Here is a 10,141-nt window from a genome sequence, read left to right as displayed (position 1 = left end):
ATTGTGTAATGTGAACCAGCTTACAGAAACACACACACACACAGGGGCAATCCTGGTTGACGCCCTAATTGGTTACACACCCAATAATTGGGTCTGTTAAATTTGCCTAACAGCAGGTAATTAAAATCTTCCCGGTCATGTAGTCCAGTGACACATTTTCCTAACAGAAAACTTAATACGCCTGCACACACACACACACACAAAACATTTTCTATTCAATCTGCAGCCCACTTTTTGTTTACATCCTCTGTTCCCATCTCTCCTTCCTTTTCTCTCTCTAACTCTCATTCTCTTTCCAGAATCACAGGGACTCCTCTCGCTGGAGGCTATTGCATTTCTGCGGCTTTGACTGGACAGTCATTCCTCCTATGCCTTTCAATAATGCCCACCTCTCTTTGGATTGAGTTAGCTGCTGGTCAGGCTTCTGATAGTGTCACTTGAATTTTTCTACTCCCAAACTTAAAAATAAAAAAAAATGTAACAAAAGAAAAACCAATACACGATTGTGTGTGTGTTTTTTTATTTTACTAGGCAAGTCAGTTAAGAACAAATTCTTATTTTCAATGACAGCCTAGGAACAGTGGGTTAACTGCCTGTTCAGGGGCAGAACAACAGATTTGTACCTTGTCAGCTCGGGGATTTGAACTTGCAACCTTTTGATTACTAGTCCAACGCTCTAACCACTAGGCTACCCTGCCACCCCAGGCAACAAATAACTCCCTTTTGTTTGTTTCTTTATCTCTATAGATATATTCTTTAATAACATGTTGTTGAATTGCTTGTCTTTTTCTGGGAGACTGACATCCAACGACATTGCATAAATAATTCCGTCTTGGTATTTAGGAATGTGGAAATTAAATCTGGAAAAGCCACACATCGTGCCTCTGCCTGTTGAGCAGTAATTTACTCTGACCTTCTAGCTTTGCATTAACACACAGAAAAGCTCCAAAAATTGTCTCTGCCCACTCTCACTTGCCAAATGAAGAAAAATAATACTGGCTCCTCTTTCAGACTCACCTTCACAGAGCTGGAGCTGTCTCACCAGCTAGCAGAAAACAATCAATATCCCGAGCTGTGTATACATAGCACTCTACTTAGTGCCCTGAGAGCGACCTGACCCCTAACTCACGGAATATACCGTATTTTTTTATGTACATTGGTGGAGTGGAATAACAAAACACTGAGCACACATGCTCCTGGACTGTGAAAAAGAACGCAGGAAGCTAGATGGAAGGGATGTAAAGATGGAGTTGCATGGAGGTAAACTTTGATCCACAACATGTTTCTCACCAACCTGGAAATACGTGCAAGGTGGAACATCTGTATCTAGTACAATAATGAGCACTATAATTGGATGATAATGTCAAATCAGGAGCTATTGAAAGACTGTCACCCAGCATCATCTAGAGAAGGGGGAAAATTAAACATCTGCAGTCCATAATCCCAAAAGAGTAGATAGGATGTGATATTGGCTCTGTTTTACTATACCATTGAAAAGTACAGTGGGTTAGTTGAATGACCCTGGCATCATTTCATGGAGGTGCAAGGGACTCACTGTTTAGAGGTAGTGTAGTAGATTGAGGAAGATGAGAAAGATGTACAACAAGTAGGTCTGGGTTAGACTAGTGTGTGGAGTTAGTGGAGTGGACTGAGGGCAGTGTGTGAGAGAGATGTGAAACTGATGTGACCATAAGTAGTGATCTAGGGGGAGGAGGGAGGGGTGAGACAGGAAGACAAGCTAGCGTACTCCCCAGGCACTTCAAATTAAAAGCCGGAGAGTCGTATATACTGGCGGGCATACTGTCGACCTATCTGTGCCCGCCCAGTGCAGGGCTGACAATGCGATTCAATAGCAGAGCGGCGGGGTTAATTAAGGGAGCCACCGCCTCCCTCCCTGCCTGAGAGGGACCATAATTAAAGTGACACCTGTTCGATCCCATTTGTGGCCCTTTCTCCGTGTGAGGCTGCGGCTCCACCACAGAGGTTCAACAGAGGCAGAGAACATTGTTACCACTGTAGGGGAAAGGGAAGTTGGCTGCAGCCTAGCTCCAACATGACTGGGATCTTTTTTAATGCAGGCTGACGTCTGCTAGCATCTCCACGAGATCAGGCCAAGTGGAGTGGAAGCTCAGAGTTTAGTACAAGTAAACAGTAGCATTGTCGATGGATACATAGCTTAATCTGCTATCCTTTCACTGTCTTTACTTGAATGTCCTGCTATTTCTGCAAGAGGAAAGGTTTACCATTATACCGTTATACAAATGCATCTCATCAGCTAATAGGAGAGGTGTTTATGTCTGGTTAATGACATCAATAACAATGACAGTAAATGGGGAAGGCAAGTACAATCAATTCTACCATGTCACTGTGTCACCTCGAGTGTGACAGATACAAGTTATGACATACCCAGGGCAGCCATGGACGTAAAGGAAAAATCCCAATGGGTGTCCCCACTGGATATTAGGGCTGTGACGATACCAGTATTGCAAATACTCGTTACTATCGTGACAACGAAACAAAACACATAGATAATTTAACTTCTTTAGGAAAGCAAACATCCTTATGTTGTCATCCTGAGTCCCATGTATGTTTATTCAAAGCTATAACACACAATTTTTTACACACAGCAGGTTATTAAAGGACCAAAGAGTTTGGTCTGCTTCATGTTTTAATTTTTGACATGGAAAGAATATTGCGATACGGGTATTGTCACAGCCCTACGAATATAGTTCAGTGTTTTATAAATATATTACTCCTATAGTATGACACTTTTTGGGATTTGTTGGGTTTTTGTGCTTTTGGGGCATGTGCCCTTGGTATTTTAGACAGATAATTTTGACCCTGGTCATCCATCATAAATTGACAGCAAACAGCAACAGTCAGTTCCATGTATAAAGTCATATAACCATCTTCGATGTGTAATTTATTGACAGGTGGCTCATTGAGACACCGTCCTGACCTTTGTCCCATTGGATGAACCTCTAAGGACACAAGAATGTCCTTATAGTATAGCAAAGCTTCTCACTAAGAGCAGGACATCAACAATATTATGCTTCGCTACCTCAAAATATACCATGACAACACAATTCACACATGCACTAGATTGTCAAAAGTATGTGGTCAACCCCTCAAATTAGTTATTTCGGCTATTTTAGCCACATCCGTTGCTGACAGGTGTATAAAAGCATGCGCACAGCCATGCAATCTCCATAGACAAGCATTGACAGCAGAATGGCCCGTACTGAGGAGCTGAGTGACTTTCAACATGACACCATCAAAGGATGCCACCTTTCCAACATGTCAGTCCGTCAAATTTCTGCCCTGCTAGAGCTGCCCCGGTCAACTGTAAGCGTTGTTATTGTGAAGTGGAAACGTCTAGGAGCAACAACGACTCAGCTGATAAGTGATAGGCCACACAAGCTCACAGAACAGGACCACTGTGTGCTGAAGCGCATAGCGCGTAAAAATCATATGTCCTCTGATGGAAGCAACATCAGCACAAGAACTGTTGATCGGGGGCTTCATGAAATGGGTTTCCATGGGCGAGCAGCCACACACAAGCCTATGATCACCATGCGCAATGCCAAGCGCCGGCTGGAGTGGTGTAAAGCTCGATGTCATTGGACTCTAGAGCAGTGAAAACGCGTTCTCTGGAGTGATGAATCACACCTCACCATCTGGCAATCAGACGGATGAATCTGGGTGTTGCGGATGACAGGTAGAACGCTACCTGCCCCAATGAGCAGTGCCAACTGTAAAGTTTGGTGGAGGATGAATAATGGTCTGGGGCTGTTTTTCATGATTCGGGCTAGGCCCCTTAGCTCCAGTGAACAGATATGCTTAATACTACAGCATACAATAGCATTCTAGACGATTCTGTGCTTCCAACTTTGTGGCAGCAGTTTGGGGAAGGCACTTCCTGACTCAGCATGACAATGCCCCCGCACATAACAATGGTTTGTTGAAATCGGTGTGGAAGAAATTCACTGGCCTGCACAGAGCCCTGACCTCAACCCCATCAAACACCTTTGGGATAAATTGGAACGGCTACAGCGAGCCAAGCCTAATCACCAACATCAGTGCCCGACCTCACTAATGCTTGTTGCAGAATGGAAGCAAGTCCCTGCAGCAATGTTCCAACATCTAGTAGAAATCCTTGCCATAAGGAGAAGGAGGATGTTATAGCATCAAAGGGGGGGACCAACTCCATATTAAAGCCCATAATTTTGGAATGAGACGTTAGACGAGAAGCTGTCCACTTTCTTTTGACCATGTAGTGTACCATGTCCCACATATGAAACAACTGCTATTTTGTGCCATAATCACTACTCTGGGTCATGGGGGTGGGTCATGAGTCACATGATGGTGGGCTGCTGTGGTGTTGTCCTTTCACTGTCTAGCACCACTGACACAGAGTGACAGAGTGGAAGAACACAGTAGGAGCCTGTCCTCTCCTCTCTTCTCTTAGCTGGAGAACAGATCATTATCATCACTGAAATGAGGGCTGTATTCAAATGAGGGAAAATTTTATTTACTGTAGATTAGACACTGTGCCTGTCACCACCCTCTGCATGCACAGATGTAATACACACACTCAAAAGAATCTTACGCACACACCAAAAACTCACACGAATGCACACATTCACACAAACAGGTGTGCAGGTACACCTCTTAAATTTTAAAGAGGCTGCTTATCGAGCCTGACACAGGCATATTAGGATGCTTAGGGTGTCTCGTGGTGCATTTTATTAGCCCATGCCGTCACACTAAGGGTCAGCGTTGCTTAGCAGAGCCAGTGTCGTCTGGGCACAGTAAAAAATGATTTATCAAATCAACACTTCCTCCTTCAGCTCCCATTACTCAACACTCTGCCATTCCCCTCTCGATGTGAGCGCACACAACAGGGACGCTCGCTAGACCAGGAAGAAATGTTTCACTTAAAGGTACAGCAACGCCTACCTATTCAACCTGAAGAGGGTTTATAAAAAATCTTCAACATCCATGCCCAAAGATGTGACTGTGTCCATGCTGCAGTATATTCGGTTACACAGTGTTTTGGTCTGACAGTGAAATGTAGGCCAAACCTGCTGCAGTATATTCGGTTACACAGTGTTTTGGTCTGACAGTGAAATGTAGGCCAAACCTGCTGCAGTATATTCGGTTACACAGTGTTTTGGTCTGACAGTGAAATGTAGGCCAAACCTGCTGCAGTATATTCGGTTACACAGTGTTTTGGTCTGACAGTGAAATGTAGGCCAAACCTGCTGCAGTATATTCGGTTACACAGTGTTTTGGTCTGACAGTGAAATGTAGGCCAAACCTGCTGCAGTATATTCGGTTACACAGTGTTTTGGTCTGACAGTGAAATGTAGGCCAAACCTGCTGCAGTATATTCGGTTACACAGTGTTTTGGTCTGACAGTGAAATGTAGGCCAAACCTGCTGCAGTATATTCGGTTACACAGTGTTTTGGTTTGACAGTGAAATGTAGGCCAAACATGCTGCTGTCCGCTGCTGCAGTTTGTATCCACGCCTGTTAACTTGCTTTTCCCAATTTCTACAGAACTTCGAACATCTCTTTGAGTGGTTGTCACGGAGACATGAGCTTGGGCTGACCAGAATCCCCACGACGGCGAATGACCCAGAACCCATTCATGACCCAGTGTAGAAAATCTGTCTGAAGACTGCATCCTCTGCATTGCCTCCATCTCTCCTCTGTGCTTTACATTAGAGAGCTTCTCTTCAAACAGCTTGTCATCCCACCAGATCAGGGAGGATGCCACAGCAGAGCAGGCTACACAGCAAATTTGAAAATGTTAGTTGTAACACTTGTCCAGTGTTTATATAGGTCCACTCTGTGTTAATGTAACACTTTTTGAAACACTGAGTGTTAAAATATAACACTTCAGATATTGTTCAAATGGCCAATGGGAGAGTTTTTTTCAACACTCAGTATTAAGCATCAACACCTTTCAGTGTTGAGGATCAACTCTAGAGAATGCATCCTGTAGCTGAATTGACACAAGGAAGTGCAGTAAGCTGAAAATAACATGCCAATTCTCATTTCCTGGTGGAACAACATCACCCAAAATCAAGGGAATGTTTCTCACAAGACAGAGTTTGAATATAATTAAGTGTTATGCTATGTCTACTGTTCTCTAGGTTGACTTTAGTTGGACGGTTTTGCACTCCAAGTACCCATAGTCAAACAAGTAGATTCTGAGACATATTCAAACAACAATTTTACCTCAAACTGAGCCACCCCTTCAAGAATGTCATGCATTATATCCACAGAAAAATGACGACAAACATGGAAGTGCTGCAAACTGTTTAGTTCAGAATTTTTATTTACAACATACACAGATAAGAGCTGTGGGTCTGATTGCAACCGATTCAAATGCATTTCAAATGTATCTTTACCAGACAATCTTAGGGTCATCCTCACTGTAAACCGTCTGAGCATTAGACTTTTCTATCAAACAGAACCGGCAAAAGCAATGACCACTGAAGGACTCTGAAAACAAGGACTGCATGCATCCCCAAATTGTGTCCAGTTATTTGGCAGATAAGGCAAATTTACACCATCACTCTCCAGTTTTTTAACATCATTAACCAAGGGCTCTAGAATGGCATCAACACCAAATTTCTTTAGATCTTGATACTGAAATGACATTAAATGAATATTCATCACAGCAGAGTTAAACTTGGGTGGCAGATTCCCGAGGACGTAATAAATGGCACCTATCTTGTGAACACCACACTTTGCACCCAAGTGTTTTGGCACTTTCAAAGTCATTATAGAACATTTGGATCTGTAAAGCATTGGTATAGGTTTAAGAAAAAGGGATGAGTCTTAAAGTAACTTCCATCACTAAAGTCTTCATAAGTGTCTTCCACAGATACAGTGCCTTGCGAAAGTATTCGGCCCCCTTGAACTTTGCGACCTTTTGCCACATTTCAGGCTTCAAACATAAAGACATAAAACTGTATTTTTTTGTGAAGAATCAACAATAAGTGGGACACAATCATGAAGTGGAACGACATTTATTGGATATTTCAAACTTTTTTAACAAATCAAAAACTGAAAAATTGGGCGTGCAAAATTATTCAGCCCCTTTACTTTCAGTGCAGCAAACTCTCTCCAGAAGTTCAGTGAGGATCTCTGAATGATCCAATGTTGACCTAAATGACTAATGATGATAAATACAATCCACCTGTGTGTAATCATGTCTCCGTATAAATGCACCTGCACTGTGATAGTCTCAGAGGTCCGTTAAAAGCGCAGAGAGCATCATGAAGAACAAGGAACACACCAGGCAGGTCCGAGATACTGTTGTGAAGAAGTTTAAAGCCGGATTTGGATACATAAAGATTTCCCAAGCTTTAAACATCCCAAGGAGCACTGTGCAAGCGATAATATTGAAATGGAAGGAGTATCAGACCACTGCAAATCTACCAAGACCTGGCCGTCCCTCTAAACTTTCAGCTCATACAAGGAGAAGACTGATCAGAGATGCAGCCAAGAGGCCCATGATCACTCTGGATGAACTGCAGAGATCTACAGCTGAGGTGGGAGACTCTGTCCATAGGACAACAATCAGTTGTATATTGCACAAATCTGGCCTTTATGGAAGAGTGGCAAGAAAGCCATTTCTTAAAGATATCCATAAAAAGTGTTGTTTAAAGTTTGCCACAAGCCACCTGGGAGACACACCAAACATGTGGAAGAAGGTGCTCTGGTCAGATGAAACCAAAATGGAACTTTTTGGCAACAATGCAAAACGTTATGTTTGTCGTAAAAGCAACACAGCTCATCACCCTGAACACACCATTCCCACTGTCAAACATGGTGGTGGCAGCATCATGGTTTGGGCCTGCTTTTATTCAGCAGGGACAGGGAAGATGGTTAAAATTGATGGGAAGATGGATGGAGCCAAATACAGGACCATTCTGGAAGAAAACCTGATGGAGTCTGCAAAAGACCTGAGACTGGGACGGAGATTTGTCTTCCAACAAGACAATGATCCAAAACATAAAGCAAAATCTACAATGGAATGGTTCAAAAAATAAACATATCCAGGTGTTAGAATGGCCAAGTCAAAGTCCAGACCTGAATCCAATCGAGAATCTGTGGAAAGAACTGAAAACTGCTGTTCACAAATGCTCTCCATCCAACCTCACTGAGCTCGAGCTGTTTTGCAAGGAGGAATGGGAAAAACTTTCAGTCTCTCGATGTGCAAAACTGATAGACATACCCCAAGCGACTTACAGCTGTAATCGCAGCAAAAGGTGGCGCTACAAAGTATTAACGTAAGGGGGCTGAATAATTTTGCACGCCCAATTTTTCCGTTTTTGTTTTGTTAAAAAAGTTTGAAATATCCAATAAATGTCGTTCCACTTCATGATTGTGTCCCACTTGTTGTTGATTCTTCACAAAAAAATACAGTTTTATATCTTTATGTTTGAAGCCTGAAATGTGGCAAAAGGTCGCAAAGTTCAAGGGGGCCGAATACTTTCGCAAGGCACTGTATATCCCTCTGTGCATTTTCCAATAACTTACAGATTTCAGAATTGTGACACATGAATATCAATGTTTCCAGTATAGGAATATATACAAAAATGTATTTCACTTGAACTTGATCATACATGCCAGTTTTATTTATTTCGCCTGCTATCATATCTAACTCCCAACACTACTTCTACTGGTTCCACAATAACCCATTTTTGGTTGAAGTGCTTAGTTCTCTTGGTTTCTGAGTTAAAACTGGCAAATTGGTTTTCAAAGTTCTCAAAACTATCCTTTACAGCAGATGTAGAGGGGTTATCCATAGGCGTAACTGACAGAACTTGTTTAATTTGGGAGTGCAGCCCAGTAGTGAGCTCTTCTAAATCACACACTACTGTTGACAACACTATTTTCAACACCACTAGCTTGCAACTTGGCTATGATGGACGCACACATATCTTTAGCGTAAAGACTCAAGACTTCTCCAAACAATCACTTTGAGCGTTATTATGTGGGACACCAATGACGACACCCATTTGTGGAGCTTTCTGACTGGACTGGAGAATCAGCAACATGAGAGGGCCCTTCTAATCTTAATGTATGAACTCCAGGGTGACAGGTAGCCTAGTGGTTAGAGTGTTGGGGCAGTAACTGAAAGGTTGCTAGATCAAATCCCTGAGCTGACAAGGTAAAAATCTGTTGTTCTTCCTCTGAACAAGGCAGTTAACCCACTGTTCCTAGGCCTTCACTGTAAATAATAATTTGTTCTTAACTCACTTGCCTAGTTAAATCAAAAAAATAAACCTCTTCTTTAGTAAAGAAAACAATAATGCCAGGTGTGTTGTAATAAAAAGGAGCCATGTCTACTGATTAAATGCAGTATTTCTGCATTGTGAAGAGGGAAAACCCAGATATTCACAAAGTTTGTGATGAATGACAGGTTGTTTCTTCATGTAAAATAGATTTGGGGATTACAATTTAATTAAGCTGCTTTAGTGATGGCAGATCATGTTTCACCCTTAGGACAAGGGTAACATATATAAACAATCACACAAAATGCCCCCTTATACCTTTTCCCCTTTGTCTTCCCTGCTAGCTAGCTAACCATTTTTGGCCAGACAAACATTCTTAGTTATATTCATTATGAAGAACAAATTAGTAGACATTAGCCATGTTGTTACCTTCACTTCCTGGCTAGCTACATGCTGCACAAAATGAGGATCGAATTGATCACGCTAGGTCACACCCCAATTAACACCATGCACGTGCTGCACGGCTAATATTAGTTGGCCTCGTGAACTCAACACTCACATGGTTGAAATCATCTAACGGTACGGCCTAACGGTACTGCCTAAAGGTACAGAAATCTAATAGTTTGCTAATTTTAGCGAGCTAATGAAGTTGAGACAAAGTTCCCGCTGACATTTAGCTAGATAGCTAATTAATGGCGCAATTCCAGCTGCCCTTGTGCCATCAGCAATTAGATGAAAAGGAAGTTAAAACCGGAAGCTCAATCAACACTGCTTAGTGCCACCGCCCAACCTCTGTACAGTAACTCTCACCTGGGAGTTATATTAGCATAGATGGTGTAAAAACAACTCTTAAATCAACACCTCTTTACACTAAAAATGTAACA

Source organism: Oncorhynchus nerka, linkage group LG14 (genome assembly GCF_034236695.1).
Source record: "Oncorhynchus nerka isolate Pitt River linkage group LG14, Oner_Uvic_2.0, whole genome shotgun sequence".
Taxonomy (NCBI): domain Eukaryota; kingdom Metazoa; phylum Chordata; class Actinopteri; order Salmoniformes; family Salmonidae; genus Oncorhynchus; species Oncorhynchus nerka.
Note: the sequence above shows the minus strand (reverse complement) of the source record.